Below are 25,608 nucleotides of genomic sequence, written 5' to 3' on the forward strand. Positions count from 1 at the left end.
ACTAACTAATTTTATGGATGCCAATAAAGGAGAATATTTGTAGCTCAGGGTTGAAACTTGAAATGAGGGGTCTCTGTGCTTGTTTGTTTTCTTGCAGATGTTTCATTACCCAAACTCGCTAACATCATCAGTGCTGCAAGAAAACAAACAAGCGCAGAGAGCACAAAGGATTCCACAAGTTTATCAAATCACAGATTTTTGTTTCATTTCAGCAACTTCAAAAGGGGTCCTGAAGCTCATCCTCTCTTTCAGTCATCCAGATGTGGTGGTTCCTTCCCTATAGTTAGAGCTTGGGCATTTTAGTCAGTAGTGGGTTATAAATCCAGTCGCTAAAATTGCTAGCCGCCAACATTTCACACCTGTAGAAGAGCAGGCTCAGCTGGTGGGGGGGGGGAGGGGGTTAACATGTCATAAGTTGGGAGTCATTGTGAAATGATAAGAGACCCAAGTCCAGCTCACTCACCCCCTTGAATTCCATTGGCTCTTATCTAGTGCATGTTTAGCTTTGACTAATAGCAATAAGAAGCTCTTACTGCTTTGAACTCATGGAGTGCTCCTGGTTATTTGCACCTGAAAATTTTCCATGGATCTGAAATAAAGAAGTTAGAAAAACCAAAAGTTTTCTTCTGTGCTTGGGGAAGAGCAAACTGTTGTTCTGGCACTAGAACAACCAACTGCTTGAGCTGAAATTAGCTCAGCTTCAATAAAACAAGTAGACTGAACTTTATGCTATTGCAAAAACATTTTTCCTAGAAGGGCCATCGGCCCCCTTACCGGACCAGCGGTGTTTGCGGCGTGGGTGGGGAAGGAGGCCGCCATTTTGGAGGTGGAGCCTGCGGCCCCCGCGTCATTGGCTGGGACCGCAGTGACGTCATTGTGGTGCATGGGGCACCGATTGGCTGAGGAGCGGCAGAGGAGGCACCCTATATAAGGGGCCTTCTCGTGGTGCCGTTCCTCTTTGTTTCTGTGTCTCAAGTGGAGACACGCGCCCCCTCCCTCCGTTACAGGGTGCATATGATAGGTCGCCCTTTGGGGGGCTGAGTAGGAATTTTTGGCAGTCACAGAAGATTGGCCTAACTGTGGCTGTTTTTTCGCCTACTCCACTCTGTGCATGGGAGTGTGGTTAGGGGGTGTACTCACCAACTAGTTTCCTCCCAAGGTCACTTGGGGCCCCCGAAAGGGGGCGGAAATGGGTGTAAGCAGCAACTGTGTGATCTCCTTTAGGGACACCTCTAGTGAGGTGAGGGACGACCTTCTCATATTACAGGGCTCGACCGGCTTGGGTATGGGAAGGGGGCCGCACCTGGGGCTCACTGGCTGGGGCTTACCAGAGACCAGGGGTGAGCCATCCCACATGCCATGGAGGCATGGCACGGGGTAGGGAGCAGGTGTAAGGATACCACTCCCCTACGCCCAGGCAAGGAGCTTTCGCCCAAGAGTTGCGCAGAAAAGGTTGGTGACAGTTGATTCCGCCCCCACTTTGATTTATACACCCCTGCAGATCACGTGATTTAATTGGTTAATTAATTAATTGATAATGATTTAATAAAGTGACCCTTTTATATCCAAACTTTCTGTGTTCGAGTGTTACTCCGCCTTTCGCCGCAATGTACAAACTTGATTGTAACTGAATTTGTGTAAAGAACAAAACAAAAGCAGAACAAAACATCAAGATGTGAGCTTTCAAGTCAATGATTAAAAGAATGGTGGAGAAAAAATTTAATGACCAAGTCACATGAAATAAGAATCACGCCGCATAAATGATAGATGTAACAAGTGCTCTGAAAGTATATTTTTTAAAAAATCATCTCTAATATGAAATGGTCCACCTATAGGGATTCCAGAGATAATTTAAATAATTTATACCACTAATCAAGAACAGCCTATAGCAGCTTTCATTATTTTTTCTTTTTTTTCTTTAAGCACAATTTATGAGTTTATAAATGTGTGGGTGTGTTGATGTGAGTAAATGAGTCAGTGCGTATTTTAAAATTCATGTGAAACATTTTTTCCCTTTCTTTACACAAATCATGGGAACATTGGTGTGAATTTCTTTAAATAAATTGTTTCTGACTTTTTAAAAACTTTTAGCCCAATATTGTCACGCTGTATATTGACAGCCCTTCAGAGACATTCAGTAATGAAACAGTTAACTAGTGTGTCTTATTGGATCCTCCTCTCATGTCACTTCCTTTGCCTACTTCTTCTTCCTTCTTAACCTCCATGATGAAAGAAGTATATGTTCTCCTGTCCCTCGAGACAGTCTTTTATTTGTTTTATCTCTGTTTTTAAATAAATATCTTGTTTTAAAAAATGATTAAAGCTTCTATCCATCGACCTCTGGAGTTAAGGTCTTAACAGACTTTAATTTCCATGACAAATATAACATCTTTATTGATTTTGTGTAAAATTGAATACGTAGGCGTAGATGTCCCTTGAACAGAGAGATACTTATCATATTAGACAGCTTAAAACCTGAAGTTGTTGTTTGTTTGTTTGTTTGTTTGTTTGTTTGTTTGTTTGTTTGTTTGTTTGTTTGTTTGTTTGTTTGTTTGTTTGTTTGTTTGTTTGTTTGTTTGTTTGTTTGTTTGTTTGTTTGTTTGTTTGTTTGTTTGTTTGTTTGTTTGTTTGTTTGTTTGTTTGTTTGTTTGTTTGTTTGTTTATTTATTTATTTATTTATTTATTTATTTATTTATTTATTTATTTATTTATTTATTTATTTATTTATTTATTTATTTATTTATTTATTTATTTATTTATTTATTTATTTATTTATTTATTTATTTATTTATTTATTTATTTATTTATTTATTTATTTATTTATTTATTTATTGAGTTGAAAGGGACCGTTAGGTCATCGAGTCCAACCCCCTGCCTGAGCAGGAAACCCTACAGCACCCCAGCCAAATGGAAGTCCAATCTCCTCTTGAAGGTGTCCAGAGTTGGGGAGTTCACCACCTCCCCTGGCAGGCAGTTCCATTGGTTGATCGCTCTGACCGTCAGGAAGTTCTTCCTTATTTCCAGGTTGAATCTCTCCTTGGTCAGCTTCCAACCATTGTTCCTCGTCCGGCCCTCTGGTGCCCTGGGGAATAAAGAGACCCCCTCCTCACCGTGGCAACCCCTCAAGTATCTGTAAACTGCTATCATGTCCCCTCTAGACCTTCTTTTTTCTAGGCTGTCCATACCCAGTTCTCTCAATCTCTCTTCGTAAGTCTTGGTTTCGAGTCCCCTAATCATTTTGGTTGCTTTTTTTTGCACCTTCTCCAGAGTTTCGATGTCTTTTTTGTAGTGAGGTGTCCAAAATTGGATGCAGTACTCCAGGTGGGGTCTCACCAGGGCATAGTAGAGTGGTATTAGTACTTCCCTGGTCTTGGAGCGTATTCCTCTGTTGATGCAGCTTAGGATTGAGTTGGCTTTTTTGGCTGCTGCTGCACATTGCTGACTCATGTTTAGTTGATTGTCCACCAAGACTCCAAGATCTTTTTCGCAGTCACTACTGCTGAGTGGGGTATCTCCCAGGCTGTATGTATGTCTAGGGTTCTTTTTGCCGAGGTGGAGGACTCTGCATTTGTCGGTGTTGAACCTCATTTGGTGGTATGGGCCCACTGTGATAGTCTGTCTAGGTCTTGTACTCTGAGCCTGTCCTCAAGGGTGTTGGCTACCCCCGCCAGGTTGGTGTCATCTGCAAATTTTATTAGTTCCCCTTTTATTCCCTCGTCCAGGTCGTTGATGAAGATGTTAAAGAGTACAGGACCCAGGACAGAGCCCTGTGGTACTCCACTGTCTACTTTTTTCCATGTGGATTTGGTGCCGTTGAGGACAACTCCTTGGGTGCGGTTGGTCAGCCAACTGTTTATCCATCTACATGTGTAGTAATCTACTCCATTTTTTTCTAGTTTGTGGATTAGGAGATTGTGGTCGACTTTATCGAAAGTCCAAGTATATGAGGTCCACTGAGTTGCGTTGGTCAACTGACTTGGTTATGGTGTTGAAAAATGATATGAGGTTGGTTTGGCATGATTTGTTTCTGATGAATCCGTGCTGGCTATTGGATATGATCTTGTTTGTTTCTAGGAAGTGGGTAAGTTGTTTATTGATTATTTTCTCCAGTATTTTTCCAGGTATAGAGGTCAGACTGATTGGTCTGTAGTTGCCTGGGTCGGTCTTTTTGCCTTTTTTGTGGATGGGGACTACGTCAGCTCGCTTCCAGTCTTCCGGTAGGTCTCCAGTGATCCAGGATATTTGGTAGATGAGGAGGAGTGGTTCCGCTATGGTGTCTGCCAATTCTTTTAGGACTTTGGGGTGAAGTCCGTCTGACCCTGGTGATTTGTATTCGTTGAGTTCCCTCAGGTAGTCCCTCACTGTGCTTTTGTCTATGTTGAGTTCAGTTCTGGGGCAGTTTGTTGCAGTTAAATTGCAGATTGGTTGGAGGGAGGTTCTCTTTTGTGTGAAGACTGATGCAAAGTAGGCGTTGAGTAGCTGTGCTTGGTCATTGCTGTCTGTGATTTCTCTACCCTCTTCGTTTTTTAGTGTGACGATTGTTTCTTCCATTTTCTTCTTATTGTTGATGTGTTGGAAGAATCTTTTTTTGTTGTCTTTGACTTCCGCTGCAAGGTGTTGTTCATATTGTGCCTTTGCTGTTTTTATTTTTTGTTTGCAGGAACTGGCTGTTTGCTGATATTCCACTTTGGTTATGAGTCCTTCTTTCCATTGTTTGTACTTAGCTTTTTTTCCTTTTATATCGTCTGCGAGGGCTTTGTTTAGCCATGTGGGTTTAGTTTTGGTTTTCCTGTTTTTCCTTTTCATGGGGATTGCGTTGTTTTGGGCGTCTATGATGCTGTTTTTAAGGATCGCCCAGGCTTCCTGAGTGGTTTTTCCTTCTAAGAGTTCGTTCCAGGGGCATTGTTCAAGGTTTGCTCTGAGCTTGTTAAAGTCCGCTTTTCTGAAGTCTGGGACTGTAGTGGTGTTGGGTATAGTAGCTAGTGATTGCACTATGTTGAATTTGAGGATGACGTGGTCGCTCTCTCCCAGTTTCCCTTCTTCTTCTGTTCCCTCTATTGTTTCTTCCATGTTTGTTAGTATTAGGTCTAATATAGCATTCCCTCTGTTTCCTGTTTCAACTTTTTGGGTTAGAAAGTTGTCAGCTAGACTGGAAAGAAATTTGGCAGACTTTCTGCTTGGTGCTGAGTTAGTTTTCCAGTTGATGTCTGGGTAGTTGAAGTCCCCCATTATTGTCGTGCTGTGTTTGTTGCATATGTCTGTTAGTTGGCATGTGAAGAGGTCGTCCATTGTGTCTGTTTGATTGGGTGGTCTGTAGTATACTCCAATTGTGGTGTTGCTCTTTTTTTCTTTTATGTTGACCCATATGATTTCTAGGGGGTTATCATCTTTGGTTGGATGCAGTTCTGTGGCAGTGTAGTGGTCTTTGATGTATAGTGCAACACCTCCTCCTTTCTTGTTTGACCTGTTCTTCTTGAAGAGGTTGTAACCCATTATCTGTGTGTTCCAGGCGTGTGTTTCGTCCCACCAGGTTTCTGTGATTCCAATTAGATCGTATTGGCCCTCGTGTATTAATAATTCCAGTTCATCCTGTTTGTTTCCCAAGCTTTGTGCGTTTGTGTACAGGCATTTTAGATGTTTGTGTTTGTTTGCAGGTAGAAATTTTTTATTCTCAGGTTTGTTTGTAGGTTTGTCCCGTTCCCCTTCCTTGTTTTGTTCAGTGTTTTGTCGTATAGTTTGGTCACCCTCCCCTCTCAGAGCTAGTTTAAAGCCCTCCTGATGAGGTGGGCTAGTCGGTTGCCTAGGAGGTTCTTCCCCGCTCTAGTGAGGTGTAGCCCGTCGCTTGCTAGAAGCCCTTCTTGGAGATAGTGCAGGCCATGGTCGAGGAAGCCAAAGTTTTTGTGGCGACACCATCCTTTAAGCCAGTGGTTTAACTGCAGGATTTTGCGTTCTCTGGTGGGGTGTCGTCCTCTAGTGGGGAGGATGGAAGAGAAAACAACCTGAGCACCTGTTTTTCTGATTGTGTTGCCCAAGTGGTCATAGTCTTTCATAATTTGGTTCATGTCCTTCCCTGTGTCATTGATTCCCGCATGAATCACCAATAGTGGGTAGTAGTCCATGGGTTTGAGTATTTTGGTGAGGTTTTCAGTTATGTCAGAGATTTTAGCTCCAGGGAGGCAGCACACCTCTCTAGATTGGTTGTCTGGTCTGCAGATGGGAGGCTCAGTTCCCCTGAGGATTGAGTCTCCAATTACCAGTACTCTCCTTTTCTTTTTGGCTGGCTTGGGGTGAGGGAGGTTAGCTTCTGTTGTTGAGGCTTTTGGTGGAGTTGTGTTGTGCTTGGTTCTTGGTGGTTCTTTGTCAGATGTTTGCAGGTTTTCTTGTTCCGAGAGTACTGAATATTTGTTGCTTGTAGGCAGTGGGGTTGGGAGGAGGAGGGTTGGAGTTGGTGGAGGCTTGTTTTTTCATCTTAGGGTGATGTGTGTCCAGCTATTTACTGCTTCTGGGGCGTGGATTCGGCTTAGCTCCTCTGGGGTGTTGGTTTTGTTGGGAGTCTGATGGATTTTCTTATTGTGATGTTGGTGCTTCAGGGTTGTTAGGTTTTTCTCTAGGTTTTCGATTTTTTCCTCAAGTAGCTGGATGAGTTTGCATTTGTTGCAGGTAAAGTTTTGCAGGTTTGAGGGGAGGAGTGAGTACATGGAGCACAAACTGCAGCACACCATGGATTCAGTTCCGTCTTCATCTATGCTTGTTAGGGGAGTGACTTCTGTGTGCTTGGTTGGTGTATCTTCTCTCTCTCTCTCTCTGTGTTGTTCTTTATGTGTGTGGTAGGTTGCAGGGTGGGTGCGGGAGAGTGCAGAGGTGACATATCTGCACTTGTTGCTGGGTTGGTGATTTCCTCTGCTTCCCTGGTCAGCAAACCCGGTGTTCTTTTGCCTCGCGGTGAGCTTTTAGCTTCTTCCCAGCATGCACCAGGAGTATGCAAATTACCCCCCTGAAGCTCCGATTCTTACGTTCTAGCCGGGCTGGGGCTTCTTCGTACACTGACGTCTGGGGAACCCCTGCGTCAGCTAGGAGATTAAGGCTTCTTCCACTGGCGTTCCTACTGTCAACTGTATGCTAGTGCGAAGCACCGATGTCAGCTGGACGTTGGGATTGTTGTTGGGGGTTAAAGGAGGCTGCGGATACAAAGCTGGAGCGGGTTTGGGCTCCTTCCGCTGACGTTCCTACGTCAGCTGTATGCCTGTGCAAGGCTCTGCTGTCAGCTGGGCGTTGGGATTGCTGCTGGGGGTTTGAGGAGGCTGCGGAGCGAAGTCTTGGGTTACTTCCGCTGATGTCAGGGGCTCAGGGGAACCTCCTGCATCAGCTGTGCGTCAGGAACAAGGCCCTAGCCCTTGAAAGTGACACTATTTCTTAAAAGATGGATTTCTTGTCTACCACATAGATTAGTCAGGTATACATAAATAAAAATTCAAAATTTGCTACAGCTGTAGAAATTTTGATTAGCAAAAGCACAATTTTGGTAGAAGAAATAAGTGATACAGAAGGATAGTGATTAATGTTGCAAATTAACTACTTTACTAAGCATACTGGATTTATTAATTAATAAGATCCCACTAAGCATTTTTCAGATTAATTTACATAAATGCTTTTCACACCTTTTAACTTAAGAGTCAGGAAAGTTATGGTTGAATGTTTTAATCACTTTTTAGATTGTTGAGTAGATCTGAACACTTTCACATATTATCTTAGGTGCAAAAATATGGCAAGCTTGTAAAAATATGGCAACCATTGAGCTTTGGAGTGCCTAAATGCTCACGTTGAGGCTCTTAGTGGATAACAACATGTTATATAAATGTTGGGAGACACAGAGCCCAGCCCATCTGTTGATATGCCAGCTACTACCAGAAACATGTACCAATATTTTTGACCAATGAGAAAGCCAAGAAGGTGGCTTCATTCTGGTAGTTTAAAATTTGATCTAGAAATGGGAGGAGAAGGAGTTGAAGAAGAAGGAGAAGAGGGAGAAGGAAGAGGATGTAGAAGAGGATGAGGATGAGGACAAAGAGGAGGACAAAGAGGACAAAGAGGAGGAGGAGGAGGAAGGAGGAGGAGGAAGAAGAATCATTATTATTATTATTATTATTATTATTATTATTATTATTATTATTATTATTATTTATTGGATTTGTATGCCGCCCCTTTCCGCAGACTAAGTGGCAGAATCTGCCACTTAGGACAACTTTTTAGCACAGGCCATCATCTGATAGATTTTGTGCAGAAACTGGCAACATTATATGTTGTAGGAGCACTGATATCTAAAAGTTGCAGGGAGATGTAGAATTATCCTGTGCACCTTGGATGTTTACACATTCGTGGTAATATGAATGTCTCTACAATGCAAGTCCTAGAGCAGCGGTTCTCAACCTTTCTAATGCCACGACCCCTTAATACAGTTCCTCTTGTTGTGGTGACCCTCAACCATAAGTCTAGCACCAATTCTCCCAACAGAGCTTTAAGCTGATTGGCAGGAAGGTCAGAGGGATGCCCCCACTGTAAACGCCTGATTGGTCGGATTGTAAAAATATGTTCCACGGCGCCAGAATAGAAGCTTTAGTTCCTAACACCGTGGGAAATTTGTCTTTTCTCAGGGTCTGAGGCAACCCCTGTGAAATGGTCATTCGACCCACAAAAGGTTCCCGACCCCTAGGTTGAGAACCACTGTCCTAGAGAATGTTTTATTTTTAAAAGGAGATAGAATAGAATAGATACATACTATCGGTTGTTAACTGTGAATTGCACCTTTTTTTCAGTATTTTTTTTAAATTAGGATGCTGCAGAGGAAACCTGTAGACTATACCTATCAAAGTCAAAGTCACTGGCTAGCTTCAGTAACTCACCTAATTTCTTTTTAATTATCTGGCATTTTTAAATGCTGTTAATGGAATTAGCCTGGAGTTCAGATAACACACCAGAAAAATTATGGGTACAACTTCTTTTTCTACAATGTCTTCCAAATTGCCACTAATGGCACATTTTCTCAAACATTATCATCAAAAAAATAAGCAGTTGATCAATCCCAGGGTCCAGCTCCAATGTTCCACTGTCCAGCTCCTTGTTGGACGAGGATCGTTCCAGTGGATAAATAGTTTTCAACAGTCACCAGCCATGTAATAGGAAAATAGCATCAATGGTTGCAGATTTGAAACAGTTACAATGCTCCATGTTCTTAAGTAAGTAAAGGTTGGCAACACCAGTTGCAGAAGAAGTTAGAGAAAGGATGTCAAACTCAAGGCCCAGAACTGGCCTAGCATGCTTTGATGTGGCCTATGGGGTTGCCCAAAACAGTGAAGGACCAGCCCATGGTGCCTCTGTCAGCGAAAATGGAGCTCCGAGGATGTTCCAGCCCAAAATAGAGCTCACGAGGATTGCCCATGGGTTTCCTGAGCTATGTTTTTGCTGGAAGGTGGTTGCAAGAGGCTGCCCCAAGTGAAAACGGAGCTCCCAAGACCATTTTCACTGGTAGAGGACTCAGGTCACTAGAGTAAAGTGACCAGATTTTAAGATTGGGAAGGAGGGACACCATTGAGCATGGGGTGGGGGGGCTAAAAACGTTTAGCCCAAAAAAATTAGGAAAAAAAATTCTCTCTCTCTCTCTCTCTCTTCCTCTCTTTTTTCTCTCTTTCTCTCTCTCTTCCTTCCTCCTCTTTCTTTCTCTTTCCCTCCTCCCTCTCATTTTCTCTCTCTCTACCTTCCGCTGTTTCTCTTTCTCTCTCCCTCTCTTTCTTTCACTCTCTCTCTCTGTCTCTCTGTCTCTCTTGCTTTCTTTCTCTTTTTCTCTCTTTCTCTTTCTCACTCTCTCTTTCTCTCTCTGTCTCTTGCTCCCTCTTTCTCTCTCTTGCTTTCTTTTTCTCTGTCTATCTTCCTCTCTGTCTCTGTCTCTCTCTTGCTATTTCTCTCTCTCCCCCACTTGCTCTCTCTCTCTCTCTTTCTCACTCTCTCTTTCTCTCTCCCTCTTTCTTTCTCTCTCTCTCTCTCTGTGTCTCCCTCCTTCCCTCTTTTTTTTTTTTTACAATAGTCCACATGTCTGTACAGTTCTCCAGCATGGATAGCGCGCTGCTTAGGCTGCCATAGCAAATTCGCAACCAATATATCGAATGGGCGAGTAGGAGGCAGGAGTCTCTGTTTTCTTCCCAACTATTTCATCTTGGGGAAGGAATTGAGATGGGGGTGGGTCAGAGGTGTTTCCATCTCCCTCCCCAAATTACCAGCAGGGTCCCAGCACCCTGGGCTAGGTGGGGAGAGGGAGGGAGAGAGAGAGAGAGCTGACCAAGAAGCCAGAATTCCCGGCCAGGGAGGCAGGGAGTCTCGGCCTCACCACAAACAGCAAAGGGGACCTCTCCCCAAATTCTTCCTGCCCTTTTGACTCAGCCCTCCCTTAAACCTTGGCCCTCCCTTAAACTTTCCCAGGCTGCAAAGGGAGAGAAAGGATGGAAAGACTCCTGGGGAGGTGACCACCCACCCACAAATCTCTCATTTGTTTCCCTCTTCTCCCTCTCCCATTCTCTCTCTCTCAATCTTTCCCTCATTTCTGTTTTTCTCTTCCCTCTCCCTCTTTTTTCCCCTTCTCTTCCCTTCTCTCTCTCTCTCATTTATTTGTTCTTCCTCTCCCTCGTTCTTTCCCTCCATCAGTTTCTTATTTTTCTCTTTCCCCTTTTCTCTCACATTCCCTGCCTCTCACTTCCCTTCCCCCCTCTTTCTCCCCATCTCTGTCTCTCTGGGGATGAGCCAGCAGCCTACCCCACTTCTTCTTAGCATGTCCTCTGGTTTCATATAGAAACTGCAGCACTTCTGGATTTTACAGCCGGCCAAACAGGATCGCCTCTTCTGTGCTCTGCACTGTGATCTCTCTCTGGTCGGGCTCCATCCCCCATGATGCTTTGCCCAGTTCTCTGCAGCTGAGGAATGTTGCAAGGCCACCCAATAGCCCCTGGCAGGAGGTGGGTGGCTTGGCCTTGGGGATGCCCCTGAAGGCAGGATATTGGAGTGGGGGCTGATGGAGCTGAGCCCCCTCCTCCATGGACATGAGGTTTTTAAAAAGCAGGACTTTTTAAAAACCCAGCAGGACACGGGACAAATAAGCAAAAAACGGGACTGTCCCGTGAAATTCGGGACATCTGGACACCTTACACTACAGGCACCTTGAGTGACACATGAGTGACAACAAGCTGGCCTTGCCCCCCCCAGTCCCCCTGAGGTCAAGCACAACCCTGATTCAGTCGTCAATGAAATAGAGTTTGACACCCCTCAGCTAGAGCAAACTTCCTAGAGCTGGGTATTCATGATTGAATTATAGTTACTTCAAACTTCTCCAGGGAAGGAGAAATCTCAATTTCTCAAGGACAGGATTCATCCTTAGCAGAGGGAGCATTGCTGCTGAAAATGGGAGTGTCAAGGTTCCAGGTAACATCCGAACTAAATCAGAATCTGAGTCAAAGTATTCCTCAAAATTCCAATTTATTTCTGGAGCCATCCTGGCATCTACACAGAGAAACTTTGTTCTGCCTGACAGGGCTCAGGTGGTAATTAAAGGTCCAGGAAAGAAGGTCAGACACATACGAGCATTGCTAAACAGCAAACTTGTATTAAACATAAAAGAAAAGAAAAAACAAAACTGTCCTTAGTTTTCAGGAATAAAACACAGTTTGAGGCAAAAATTCAGATAGTTACAAAGTTCATGAAAAAGCAAACAAACACAAAGTTCATGTAGCAGGAACGTTCCAAGAGTTCTCCGAATTTTCGAAGCATGATAGCAGCAGCTATTCACAGGTTTTCCAACTCCCACTTGCCTGACAATGCTGAGTTGAATCCAAAAGCACAGAGCAGAGGCTTCAAAGCAGGGAACAGCAACCACACAAACCACACAGTGATGTATGCCTCTCCCTCTGTTCCCTTTTGTAACTGTAGCCCTCATTATGGGAACCACACCCAACCCTCATTCTGTGGACCACACCCAAACACAGGGGACCCCAGAATCACCGTTGATAATCCCTTAATTGAGCCCTACGTTGCATTGCTCTACAGCTATGCATATTGATTATCTGTTCGGCATCCGAATCCAGAGAAGAGAGACTATCTGACGGGCTGCCTGCCAAGTCCCCTGGGCTGTCTGCCAGTTCCTTTGGGCTGTCTGCCAACTCCTCTGAACAATCTGCCACATCCTCTGGGCTGTCCACCACATTTTCCTGGCTGTCAGCCATGCTTTCGCAATCATTCTGTGAATCTCTCACAGACGTGGGGGCAGCAGCTGGCCCAAGCCCAAACACAACAAACTTGGATCTGAGTTTCCCACTCAGTCAAAAGTTCACATCCCGGGGGGATGGGTGGGGTCAATGGCCATGGTGCCACGGGCTCCCTCACTTCCAAGAGGGTAGCCCCGAATCTCCACCATTTGGGGGTCTCGGTTTCAGTGAACCGGACCTGATCCTCCCTGAAGGGGGGGGAGATGTAGGGGACCACTGCTGAGGGCCTGGTTGGGGGTTGGCAAACCCCTGCCAGGTGAACCAGCTTGGTCTCACGCCAGCGGTGGAGTGAAAGTTGGCCAGGCAAAAATGCCTGTGTTGACATTAGCCACGGACAACAATGCTTTGCAGGAGATTGAAGAAGAACGGATCCATCTGGAAAGGGAATAAAAGTTCAGCATTGGCGAGGTAAAGAATTCTAAGTGATGTGCTGGTGTGTCGGGAGTGCTACAAGAATCAAATGGAGCTGTTAAAAATTTGTTACAATGTAATCTAAAAGCTGGAAATAGATCGCAGTGGCTGCTCGGGAATGGAGGCAAATAGCGGCAGCACGTTTCAGCGAAAATGCCTAATATTCTCTCTTCTGGTTTGAAGAGCTTAAAGGCTGCAAAAGAGATGGTTGAGATCAGAGCTTATCAGATCTTTTATAACTGTGCTATTGATTACTGTCTGAAATTGTTTCCCCTAGCCTGTGAGGATATGATGTGTCAGCTCAGAAGAAGATTCGCCATCTTGGATTTGAGAGTTGCAGTGTGGAGATTTGGATGTTAACATCGTAATGGAATGAAAGAGCTTTACAAAGTTATTGGATTAGAACTGCTAAGACCTGCTTAATAATGCCATCTAGTTGGAGACAAATATGGAAAAGAACTGGAGTCCATGACTGGAAGAAAACTTTAATTATTAATGGTATTTTGTACTTATTTTAGAAGAAAAACAGCGGTATCAGAAGAGAAAAAAAATTAATTAAATTCATTGGTGGACTATTTGGCAAGAAAGTAAAATTACATGAATTTATTTATGGAGAAAGAATTATGGATTGGAAATCTGTTTGATGATAATAACATAAAGGAAAAGAGCTCTTTGTGAGGTTTATATGAAAATATGAAAGGTTTGTTAACTATGTTAACTACGTTAAGATGGCGATTGTAGGAGATATGAGAGGCTCAGATTAATAACAAGTAGAATAGTACAGGGAATGGATTTTGACTTAGATATTGCATGATTTATAAGGGGAATTGACTAATATAACAAAGATAAAATATAATGAATATGATGAATATGAGGTAAATATAATGACTGAATAAAAGGATTTTCTTAAGAATTTTAAGGTATTAAGGTACTAAGGTGGAAATTTAGAAATATGGATTTATTTTTGAAAATATGGATTTATCTATAAAAAGAATAGAGAGAGGGATTAAGATTTGAATTAACAATTTATTGTTCTGAAAGTTTACTTTTATGGAGTCATGTGGATACGATTCCATAAAAATATGAGTGAAGGAGAGGAATGAAATAAATGTTTGTAAGAATATTAGGAAATATAAGAATATAAGAATATAAGAATATACAAGAAAATAATCTTATGGAATTTAAAAGCACAAATAACAATTATTTTCTTTAAATAGCTATAATTAGCACAAAATAAGCAGTGAAATTGTGATGTAACAATGGAATGAACTGAGATGGATAATGAAATGAATTGATTTTTGACTTAAACTACTTAATAAGTGAATTAAGATTTTCTAAATGACTGTAATTTTTAATTTTTAATATGGATGATAATGAAGATTATAATTTATTTGGTTTAAAGATGATACTTCTATATTAGAGAGGTTATCGATTTGAGAGAGTTTTTAATGTACTATTTAGATTTTAAGATGGAAAAAAAAAGATATGATAATGATGCTGATTATATAAAAAGCTATAATCCAGAGCAAAAATATTAGAAAATATAAGTAGATGTAAGAAATATAAGAAAATATGTTTTCTTCTATTAGGAAATCAAATAAGTATGGATAAGGGAATGAATTAAGGGAATTAATTTAGACGGATAAGAAATGAACTGATTACTGATTTAAATTTAAAAATTTAACAAGGGAATTAAGACCTTCAACTGACTGTAATTTTTTATTTCTAATGTGGATGATAAGGAAGATTATGATTATTATATGGTTTAAAGATGATATTTTTATATTATAGAGATTATTGATCATATATTTGAGAGAGCTTTTTGCATTATTTAGATTTAAATATATAAAAATTGAAAGAAGGAGAAATTGATTTAGAAGTGATTAGGAAATACAGAAAACAATAAATCATAGATGATATAAATTATAAAATTATGAAGGACATATTAATTGGTGAAGGCACTGAAGTTGAGCTAGGATTTAGGGAGGGGATCTCTCTTTGTTGGCTACTGGGATCAACACTTTAGGGTAGGGCACGAGGATTCCGCTGGGCATAACAGCGATAAAATTAGATTAGGGCATGAAGATTCAGCTCGGTATGCAGCATTAATTATAGAAGCTGACCCCAGTGGATTGTTGAGGTATGGTTATTCTATTTTTTAGTTCTCTTTTTAAGAAAAAAGGGTAGGATAATTTTACCGTACTTATATTGGTAGGAGACCTTAAATCATAGAAAATATAAATTATAAAATAACGAAGAGCGTACTATTTGGTGAAGGCACTTAAGAGGAGCTAGGATTAAGGAGGGGGAACTCTTTTTGGTGATTACAGTGGAACCCCGACATAAGAGCTGCTCTACTTAAGAGCAACTCGAGATAAGAGCTGGGAGGGGAGAGATATTTTTGTTCTACTTACAAGCCCAAATTCGAGATACAAGCGCCAAGGAGCTGTCTCCTGAAGCCAAACGCTAACTTCCGCGTTCGGCTTCAGGAGACAGCTGCGAAGCGGCGCACGTGTTTTAAAAGGTTGCAGCCGGCCTGGGGGGCTCGGGGGGGTGCTTGCAGCTTTCTTTCTTGCTCTTTTTCTTTCTCTCTTTTACCTTCCCTTCCTCTATTTCTTCTTTTCTTTCTCCTTCCCACCTTCTTCCCTCCCTCCCTCCCTCCCTTCACTCATTCCTCTCTTACTCTCCCCTTTCATAAGTTTCCTTGCTTCCTTCCTCTGTTCCTGTCCCTTCCCCCTTTCTTTCTTTCTTGCTTTCTTTCTTTCTTGCTCTTTTTCTTTCTCTTTCTCTCTTTTACCTTCCATTCCTCTATTTCTTCTTTTCTTTCTCCTTCCCACCTTCTTCCCTCCCTCCCTTCACTCATTCCTCTCTTACTCTCCCCTTTCATAAGTTTCCTTGCTTCCTTCCTCTGTTCCTGTCCCTTCCCCCTTTCTTTCTTTCTTTCTTTCTTGCTTTCTTTCTTTCTTGCTTTCTTGCTTGCTTGCTTGCTTTCTTGCTCTTTTTCTTTCTCTCTTTTACCTTCCCTTCCTCTATTTCTTCTTTTCATTCTCCTTCCCACCTTCTTCCCTCCCTCCCTCCCTTCACTCATTCCTCTCTTACTCTCCCCTTTCATAAGTTTCCTTGCTTCCTTCCTCTGTTCCTGTCCCTTCCCTCTTTCCTTCCTTCCTTCCTACCCTTCGTCCATTCATTCACCCATTCCTCTCTTGATCGCTTAAAGCTGGTCCCTGGTGCAAAAAAGGTTGGGGACCTCTGTCCTACAGGATTGGGTGGCAGAGAAGTTGAACATATGTAAATTTAAAAGTTTAAGAAAGTTTACAAGTTAAGTGAAAGAAACTTCATTATTCATTTATATGTTCATGTACATTTCTTCATTAAAAACATGTCTTTCTGCATAATTTAGACTAACTTTGTGAGTTTTTTGAGGGCTGGAACCAATTAAAATTATTTACATTAATTCCTATGGGGGAAAGTCGTTCGAGATAAGAGCTGCTCGACTTAAGAGCCCAGGTCCGGAACGAATTAAACTCGTATCTCGAGGTACCACTGTATTGGGATCAACACTTTAGGTTAGGGCACGAGGATTTCGCTGGGCATGCAGCGATCAAATTAGAGTAGGACACGAAGATTCAGCTGGGTATGCAGCGTTAATTATAGAAGTTGACCTCAGTGGACTATTGAGGAGCAGTTTTTCTTTCCTTTTTTCAGCTCTCTTTTTCAAGAAAATAGGGTAGGAAAATTTTACTGTAATCATATTGGTAGGCGACTAGAGAAGGTATTATTATAGTGATGTGAATGTATTAAACTACAATTGGAATAGGAGGTTTTGGTGGAACATACGAAAATAAGATGTGAATAGGATAGGTTGAGTGTATCTGATATGAATAAGGAAATAGATTGGGACATCCTCTCTGTCCTGTCTTTTTTCTTTACTGGAGGATATTAGTGGAAACATATGGGGAAATAAGGGTGAAGAAGAAGAAAGTTTTTTCTTTTCTCTTCTTTTTTGTTTTTCTTTTTTCTTATTATTCTGCATTGGTTTTTTTCTAGACTTTTCATTTCTATCTGTTATTACTTTAAACTTTCAATTTTCCCTTTTATTTTTTATAAACTTTTCTTTGCATACTTTCTATTCTATACTTTTAATTTTTTTCTATATTTCTATATTTTTAATCTTTAGAATTGTTGTTTATTTTACTTTATAACTGTTATTTTTATTTGTGTTTAAGGTTTATATAAAGGAGTTCTTTTTAATTAGGTTTGTAATTTGATTAATTTGGCAATATTCGGTAATACTATTGGGTACATTTTTCCCCCTTGAATACATCACTAGAAGGCTTCTATTTTTTTAAGGTTATTTTTTTAGGGACTTTTTATTAATAGGCACTAATTATTTGTACAGGTAATTGATTGTATGTGAAAATTGATATGGAAAAGATTTGGAATTTTTTAAAATTATGTCAGCCTAATCTTCATGAGGTATTGAAAATTATGAACTGCTTAAAAGGTGTATTAAGGGGTGGTTTTTTTGCTGATTTGTATAACTTGTGAAAAATGAGCAGCTATTGTTATCCAGATGTTAAAAGTAAAGTATTGGATTTGAAGACCACAACTTTTTGAAATTGACCTATTGTAAACAACTTGTTGATGTTGGTATGTTTTTATTGTATGGTGATTGGAGAGAAAAAATAAAAAAATCTTTGCAAAAAAGTTCACATCTCTTGTCCCCCCACCCACAAACTTGTCACATTGTCCACTCAGATTGTGCCAGCATGGTCAGTCCTTTCTTCACTTTCAGTCCTGGTAGGTGGACAGGTCCTTGAACCACTCAAAAGAATGCTTTGTGGCTGCATCTGTTCCCTCCTGAAATTACCCCTCCCAAGTTCCCACAAACATCATGTCTTCTATAGATAGTGTGGCAAGTCGTTAATTTATCACCAACTTCTGCAGTGGCTTGACAGGGAGTTTCCGTACACTTTAATGGAAACACGGATAATAATAGTTAACCCACAAACCCCTGGAAAGATAGTATTCTGGTGATAGATAGGAGATTCTGTCCTCACCATCACATCACAAAAGGCAATACTGCAGGCTATTTTTGCTGACTGCCTGCAGTTTGGCAGATCAAATCTCATCAGGCTCGAAGTTGACCCAGCCTTCCAGCCTTCTGAGGTGTGTAAAATGAGGACCCAGATTGTTGGGGCAAGAGGCTGACTCTGTAAACCACTTAGAGAGGGTCAGAAAGCACTGTGAAGTGGTAAACAAGTCTACATACTATTGCTATCACCCTTCTTAACTATCAGATAAGTCAATAGGAACATCACATATAATTCAGGAAAGGATTTCCAGAATTCTCTTCTAAAGTGAATTCTTTCATCAAATTAAATAAGAACTGTTAGCAAAAATGCAGAATATTTTTTCTATCCAAAATTCTTTCATTCTCTCTTTTTTTTACGATAAAAGTAGCTTATGAAAGAATTTTCAGTACAAATGCAACCACCAAGATATACCAATGATTAAATCAAAATCAAATGTAAAAGAACTAAAAGAACCCCCCCCCCTCCCCAGGGGAATGACAAAATCTATGTAGGAAACCAATTCTCCTAAATAACCATGGCAAGCCAACCATTATGAGAGTTAACAGAACTTGATTAATTCCCTGGTGTAGTAGCCCTCGTGGCTGATGTAAAGCCTTCACTGCAGAATACTTTCAAACAAACAAGGCTGGGGCTTCTATAAGTCTCTGTTCTTTTCCAATAGCTCTTTGCTATTGTATGGTATTTTTCAATTCTTTCTAAAGCAGAATATAATTCTATCTTTAAACAACATGATCTAAAGATAATTAGGCTAGTATCTAAAAGAGAAAACAATAATTGCTTATCATAATACTTTCCATTAGAATTTATTTTGCTTACATGCAGTCAATTATGCATGTTTTAGTAAACAATGGGATTTTCAGGCAAATAAGCCTAAAACATTCTATTGGACTTGCTATTGGAATATACATACATACATACATACATACATACATACATACATACATACATACATACTGTTGTGGTTAGCTCTGGCCCAGCTCCTGCCCAAAGGACTGTGGATGTGGGGGAGACATCCACATGCTGCAGGCCTGTTTTGCCCCCAGTGGAATATGCTGATGAAGGCTCCTCTGACCAAGAAGACATGAGTGACAGGGAGGAGGAGAGTGCGGCAGACAGCTCAGAAGGAGATCAATTATCTAGCTCCTCCTTGGATTCAGAACAAGAGTTAATGATACAGCCACGCATGCGGAGAGCGATGCATAGGCAACAACAACTGAGAGATTATTATCAAAGAAAATGAGGCCACCTGTGGTTGAGTGGGGCTGTGGTAATTAGTGAGGCTGCTATAAACAGCAGCCTGTGGGTTTGGCCATTGTGGAGGATTATCTGATTGTTGTGTTTCGTGCCTGCTTTACTGACTTTGACCTTTTGGGTGCTGATTTTTCCCCGCTTTGAAACTAAACCAGAGCCAAGTGTGTTTCACTTTGTGAAAGAAGAAGGACTGTGAATTGCCTCACAGCTGCAAGCTAAGTATCACAGGACTGATAAGGGACTTGTACAAATTACCAGTTTGTTTGGAGACGAGTGCTCTTTGCTATAACAAAAGAGGGCTTAGTTTAAGTGAATTTTCATTATAAAGAACATTGTTTTGAATTTTCAAACGTGTGTGTGTCTGAAATTTGTACCTGTGAATTTTCGGGAGGATTCTACCAGAGAGCCCGATAGAACACATACATACAAGTATGAATGTAACATATTTTTGCTGATAATGAAAATGAAGGGAGATTAGTATAGTTCTATTTCAAGTTCTTTAGTTCTATCAGGTAGCCATACCCTTACTGGGATTTGAATCTGGGCATCCTGCCTATAATGCAGTAGCTTTAACCTCTAAGCCACAGGCTCTCCTCCTGTATCAGCTTGTTCCAGAAAAGAGTTACCTATGTGTTTTTTAAAAAAAATCTTAAATAAGTTTTATAAATATATAGATTAAAGCTATTTCCTTATATATAGTTGAGAGGGTGTGTGGCTACCTGATGAAGGCAAATAAGCCCAAAATAGATCTACAGTGGTATCTCTATCTAAGAATGCCTCTACTTCAGAACTTTTCTAGATAAGAACTGGGTGATCAAGAGTTTTTTAATCCTCTTCTTAAGAACCATTTTCTAATTAAGAACCAGAGCCCGGAAAAATTTCCCAGGAAATTTGAAAGCAGCATGAAGGCCCAACCAGTTTCCTGCCATTCCCCCTGGGTTTCTCCCTATGGCACAGTGTATGGGAGGCTGCCTCACACCAGGTACAGTGGTACCTCAAGATACGAACCTAATTGGTTCCAGGGGGAGGTTCGTAAGACGAAAGGTTCGTAAGACGAAACATTGTTTCCCATAGGAAACAATGTAAAGTCAATTAATCCGTGCAACAACAAAAAAAAACCCGCAAAAAAATGCTGCCGCCCGGCTGTCACCGTTTAAAACAGCCCGGGGGCTTCTCAGCGACCTCCCGAACGCCAGCTCCTCCTCCTCTTCTCGCTTCTCTACAAAATGACAGCCGGGCGGCGGGGCTTCTCAGCGAAAGTTTGGGTTTGGGAGGCCGCTTTGAGTTTTTGGCTGGGGGGAGGCAGGAGGTCCTGCCTGACACCCCCCACCCCTTCCCCCCAGCCACAAACCCAACTCCTACACCAGTGCTTTGCCTCCCGCCGGGCAAGAGCGCTCTTCTGCCGGCCACGGGCGAGGGACGGGGGCCTCCTGCGGCGGAGACATTTGGGTTTTTGGCTGGGGGAAAGGCAGGAGGTCCTGCCCTCCCAGCCAAAAGGCAAAGCCATTGCCCGTGGTCGGCAGAAGAGCGGGGGCAGGCAGGAGGCAGTTCTTCGGTGGCTGTGGAGCTGTGCGGCTTTGCCTTTTGGCTGGGAGGCAGGTGAAGCGCTGGACCGCCTGCCTTTCCCCCAGCCACATTCGCCTTCCTCCACCGCCAGCGGCATCCAGCTCCTCCTCTTCTCACTTCTTTACAAGATGACAGCTGGGCGGCGGCACGGAGGCTGGAGGGTGTGTGTGGAAGAGGTCCGCAGGAGAACTGGGGGGAGCTGCCTGCAGCACCTGCCTGCAGCAAAGGCACCCACCACCACCAACTTCCAGCTCCTTCTCGCTTCTCTACAAAATGACAGCTGAGCGGCGGAATATGGGAGGAGGATGGAGGAGCTAAGTGGCCAGAGAAAGGGATCGATGTAAAAGCGCCGCTGGGCTGGGAACGTCTTTGGCCACTTAGGAAGGTTCTCCTGCCCCCCCCAACCAAAAACCCAAAAGGGGTCTGCTGCTGCCTGCTTGAGCCACGAGGCATGCTGGGAAGCCCCGCAGCCCGGCTGTCATTTTTTTAAAACAGCTGGGAGTTTTCCGAGCAGCCTCCGAGAACTGAGAACCCAAACGCCAAACTCTCCATGCACTTCGCCCTGAATGCCTCCTGGCTCACGCGGGCAGCAGCAGACCCCCTTTGGGTTTTTGGCTCGGGGGGAGGGAGTTAGGAAGGTCCTCCTGCCCCCCCCCGAGCCGAAAACCCAAAGGGGGTCTGCTGCTGCCCGCGTGAGCCAGGAGGCATTCAGGGCGAAGTGCGTGGAGAGTTTGGCGTTTGGGTTCTCGGTTCTCGGAGGCTGCTGGGAAAACTCCTGGCTGTTTTAAAAAGTGACAGCCGGGCTGCGGGGCTTCCCAGCAAGCCCATGGTCAGTCAGCTGCGGGCGGTAGGAAAGCGAATGCCTCTCTTTGTTGTGCTGCCACCAGCATGGCCTGGCTGGCAGCGGAAGATGTAACAGAGGCGTTTTCCTGGAAGGAGTGCCATCCACCACCGAGCTTTTCGTAATCTGTTTCAATTTTCTTCACTCCCCCCCAACATTCCCCGCCAAGCCCCACTTTGCTTCGCTTGAATGGTCGGAGGACATGACATTCACTGCCTCTCGTGCTTCCTTCAGCTTTGTGATTGGGCAAAGTGGCGGGAGGCGCGTCCATAGGCTTGGCCGGGTCGGCACAGCAACCCTCCCTTCGCCAACCCTTTGGCGGTCACCGGTGGGTTTAGGCTGCCTCGTCACCGACTCCCCCTCCCCAGAATCTCTCCCCCTCCCCGCCAGCTGCGGGGCTTCCCAGCATGCCTCGTGGCTCAAGCGGGCAGCAGCAAACCCCCTTTGGGTTTTCGGTTGGGGGGGGGCAGGAGAACCTTCCTAAGTGGCCAAAGACGTTCCCAGCCCAGCGGCGCTTTTACATTGATCCCTTTCTCTGTCCACTTAGCTCCTCCCTCCTCCTCCCATATTCCGCCGCTGCGTGGAGAGTTTGGCGTTTGGGCTCTCGGTTCTCGGAGGCTGCTCGGAAAACTCCCGGCTGTTTTAAAAAGTGACAGCCGGGCTGCGGGGCTTCCCAGCATGCCTCCTGGCTCATGCGGGAAGCAGCAGACCCCCTTTGGGTTTTCGGTTGGGGGGACAGGAGAACCTTCCTAACACCCTCCCCCCGAGCCGAAAACCCAAAGGGGGTCTGCTGCTGCCCGCTTGAGTTAGGAAGGTCCTACTTCTCCCCCCCAGCCAAAAACCCAAAGCCTGTCTGGCCAGCGGGGATGAAAGGGCAGGACTCCTCGGGTGGAAGGCGTGCTCGGCTATGCCGCTCCAGCCCCTTTCGGCCGAGCCTCCCCGGCCAAGCGACTGCCTTCTGCCGCTGCAGCACGCAGCGCCTGCGGCAGCCAGGAAAATCAAGCCGGGCATGGCGGAGACGGCAGCGCCGCTGCTGCTCCGGTCGCCCGGTCCTCTCCTGCCTCCCATGCCAATGTTGCCCGCTGTGTCGGGCGCCACCAGCCCCGAGTCGGACACACCCTCACCGCCACCGCCCCCAGTCGCTGCCCGCCCCCTCTCGCTGGAGGTCTAGCCGGAGCCTGAGCCGGACCCGCTCGGCCGCGCCTCCTCGCCTGCCCAGGATACTGACCTGCTGCCTCGCCCCGCGCCTGTCGCAGACCGTCTTTGTGTTTTTGGCTGGGGGGAGGGAGTCAGGAAGGTCTTCCTGCTTCCCCCCCCAGTGAAAAACACAAAGAAACACAAAAAAACAAAACACAAACCGCCGGCGGTTTCAGCCTCCCTTTGCCCCATGCTGCTTCGCCCTGCCTGTTGTCCTGGGAGAAGTGCTGGGGGGAGATGACAGCTGGGCAGCGGGGCTTCTCAGAGGCCTCCCGAACCCGAACTTCCGGGTTCAGCATTCGGGAGGCCGCCGAGAAGCCCCGCCGCCCAGCTGTCACCTTTTAAAACAGCCGGGGGGCTTCCCAGCAGCCTCCCTAATGCCGAACCCGGAAGTTCGGGTTTGGCGTTCGTAAGATGAAAAAAGTTCGTAAGAAGAGGCAAAATTTTTCTGAACCCCGGGTTCATATCTTGGGTTGTTCGTAAGATGAGGGGTTCGTATCTTGAGGTACCACTGTATATGGGAGGTGTGTGCTCCTCCTCACCGCCTCAGAGTCCCTCATTTATTTTAAGCCTTAAAGTTTTGGATTTTTTTGATTCCCCTCACCTCACCTCCTTCCTTCGGCAGAGACTGTCCTCCGCCTCTTCTTCCTCCTCCTCCTCGTCCCACCCAAATTCTGAGTTTCTCTGTACTGAGAGAGCGGGTCCAGCAGTCACGTGGGTTGCTTGCTGTCCAATCCGTCAGGGACCGAGCCTTGTCTTTAAAAAGCCTGCTGGATCCGTCCTTTCCCCAGAATTCGCTCGGTCCTGCGATCCAGGGGGACATGGTGGCTCGTTCCTTTCGCAAAACACCTTCCCTTCATCTTCTTTCTACCAGATAAATAAATTACTGTTTGTTTACTTAGAGCTTGCCTTGGTTGCGCACCAGCCTTCCTGGGCTCGGTGCCGAGGGAGAAGCCGCGGCGTGGCTCCCTGCAGGTTTTTTAAATTATTTATTTATTTATTTTTATTTTATTTATTGGATTTATATGCCACCCCTCTCTGCGGCATATAAATCCAATAAATTAAAAATAAATAAATAAATAAATAATAATTAAAAACTGCAGGGAGCCACACCGCAGCAAACGCCTTGCTCGCGCTGCTGCCAGATTGCATTTACAAGTAAATCTACTCAGCCAGGAGGTTTACCGGCAAGCTAAGATTTGTTAAAAAGGAACAAAGGGCTCTTTTTTACCTCCTGCGGTGTGGGACTGTTTGCAAGCTTCCTTTGATTGTCCCCCGGATTTTAGTGTCCCCTCCGTATTTAAATTTTTGGAGCGGTTTAATTTGGCGCAAAGACCCTCAGAGCCCAGTAACTGTAGGCCCTTGCGCATTGCCCACGCGCGTCCTGTCTGGCACCACTAAGTCCACTGCTTGGCCCTGGAGTAAGCTTTGAGTCCCTCAGGCCTTCTCTCCATGGCTAGGCCTCCAAACCAGCGTGCCTTGGTTTACTTTTGGATTAAGGTTAGCGAGGCCTGCCCTTCTGCACTCTTTGGCATGAACTCTGGTACCGACCAGATTGACTTTGAGTCGCAGACGCTCCTGGGCCTAGGAGCAGGGCCCCCTTCCTCTTGGGAACATTTCCCTTTTTAGCTTCTCCCATCAGATTTTTGGCTCAAGTCTTGTCCCTGTAATTTGTTCAGGCCATGACTTTGTTTCCCAAGAGAGGCACAACTAAAGGTCCCAGAGAGGTTAGGCCTACTGGCGATGAAATGGATAGTATCCCTCAGGCCTCTTCCTCCTCTTCCTCAGGAGCCCATACAATGGCTAGACCCACCAGGGCTGAGAAGAGAAGGGACCTAGCCCTGCAGAGAATCCATGAAAAATCTGCTAAACATTTAAAGGTGCAGGCCCAAGTGCACATTAGTCCTGACCCCCCCCCCCCACAGGCTTCTAACCTGCCTCCCTCTGGGGTCCCTGTGCTCTCTCTGGATGAACCAAACCTAAACAGACCCCAACCTAACTTATCGGGCTTAGGTCCAGAGGAGCCAGACATTATGGAATATCCGGACCTAAGCCCGGTCCCAGGCCTTCATTCCTCTGGACCTAAGCCCGATCCCAGGCCTTCAGGGAATCTTCAGCCTTACCTGCCAACATTACTAATCTGCCTCCAGAGTTTCAGTCTATGTTTTCTATACTGTCTAAAGCCATTGATGCCAAGCTCCTGGCTATCATTGTGCCTTCTCACTCTCGTCCCCTTCCATGCGCCCCCGGCCCGTGAGTTCCCTCTCATCCTACAGAGTTCCAATTAATGAGGATTCGGATTCTTCCCAGGATGAGAACGAGGACATGGACGTAGAGGATGATGATGACCCGTTTCATCACCTGATGAGGAATCTCAAATTAAGATTCCAGTCCTGGCTGCCATCTTTCCATTCCAACTCTTCAAATATCTTCTGTTTAAAGAAGAGTTTCTACAGGCTTAGCCGAGCAAGATAAACAGTCTACTCCTGCTACAGATCCTCCTGAGGAGAATTTACCATACTTCATGGAGGAGCAGGAAGATAAAGAGGTAATTCCAATGCCCAAATTATTTAAAGATGACTTGCTTAAGCAGTGGGATCATCCAGCCTTCGGCTTTAGCCCCACAACCAAAGACAAGATGCTATATAAGCTTTCCCCTTCTTATGAAGATCTTCTTGTCTGCCCTAAACCTGATGAACCTGTTAAGACCCTACATTCTACATCTGCTAATCCGGGTGAAGCAGAGGTTTTACAACCTGAAGACAAACGCCTAGAGCAGCAGATGCTTGTTAGTACAGGAGTACATGTGTGTTAGGGTTTGCCACTGTAAACTTGTACTGCCACTTTAAATGTTGCAGTTGCTACTGTAAAACTTGTACTTAAAGAGTTAATGTGCACTTAAAGGGTTAACTTGTACTTGAAGAGTTAATATTCAAGGCTGTTT

This window comes from Erythrolamprus reginae, chromosome 5 (assembly GCF_031021105.1).
Source record: "Erythrolamprus reginae isolate rEryReg1 chromosome 5, rEryReg1.hap1, whole genome shotgun sequence".
Taxonomy (NCBI): Eukaryota; Metazoa; Chordata; class Lepidosauria; order Squamata; family Dipsadidae; genus Erythrolamprus; species Erythrolamprus reginae.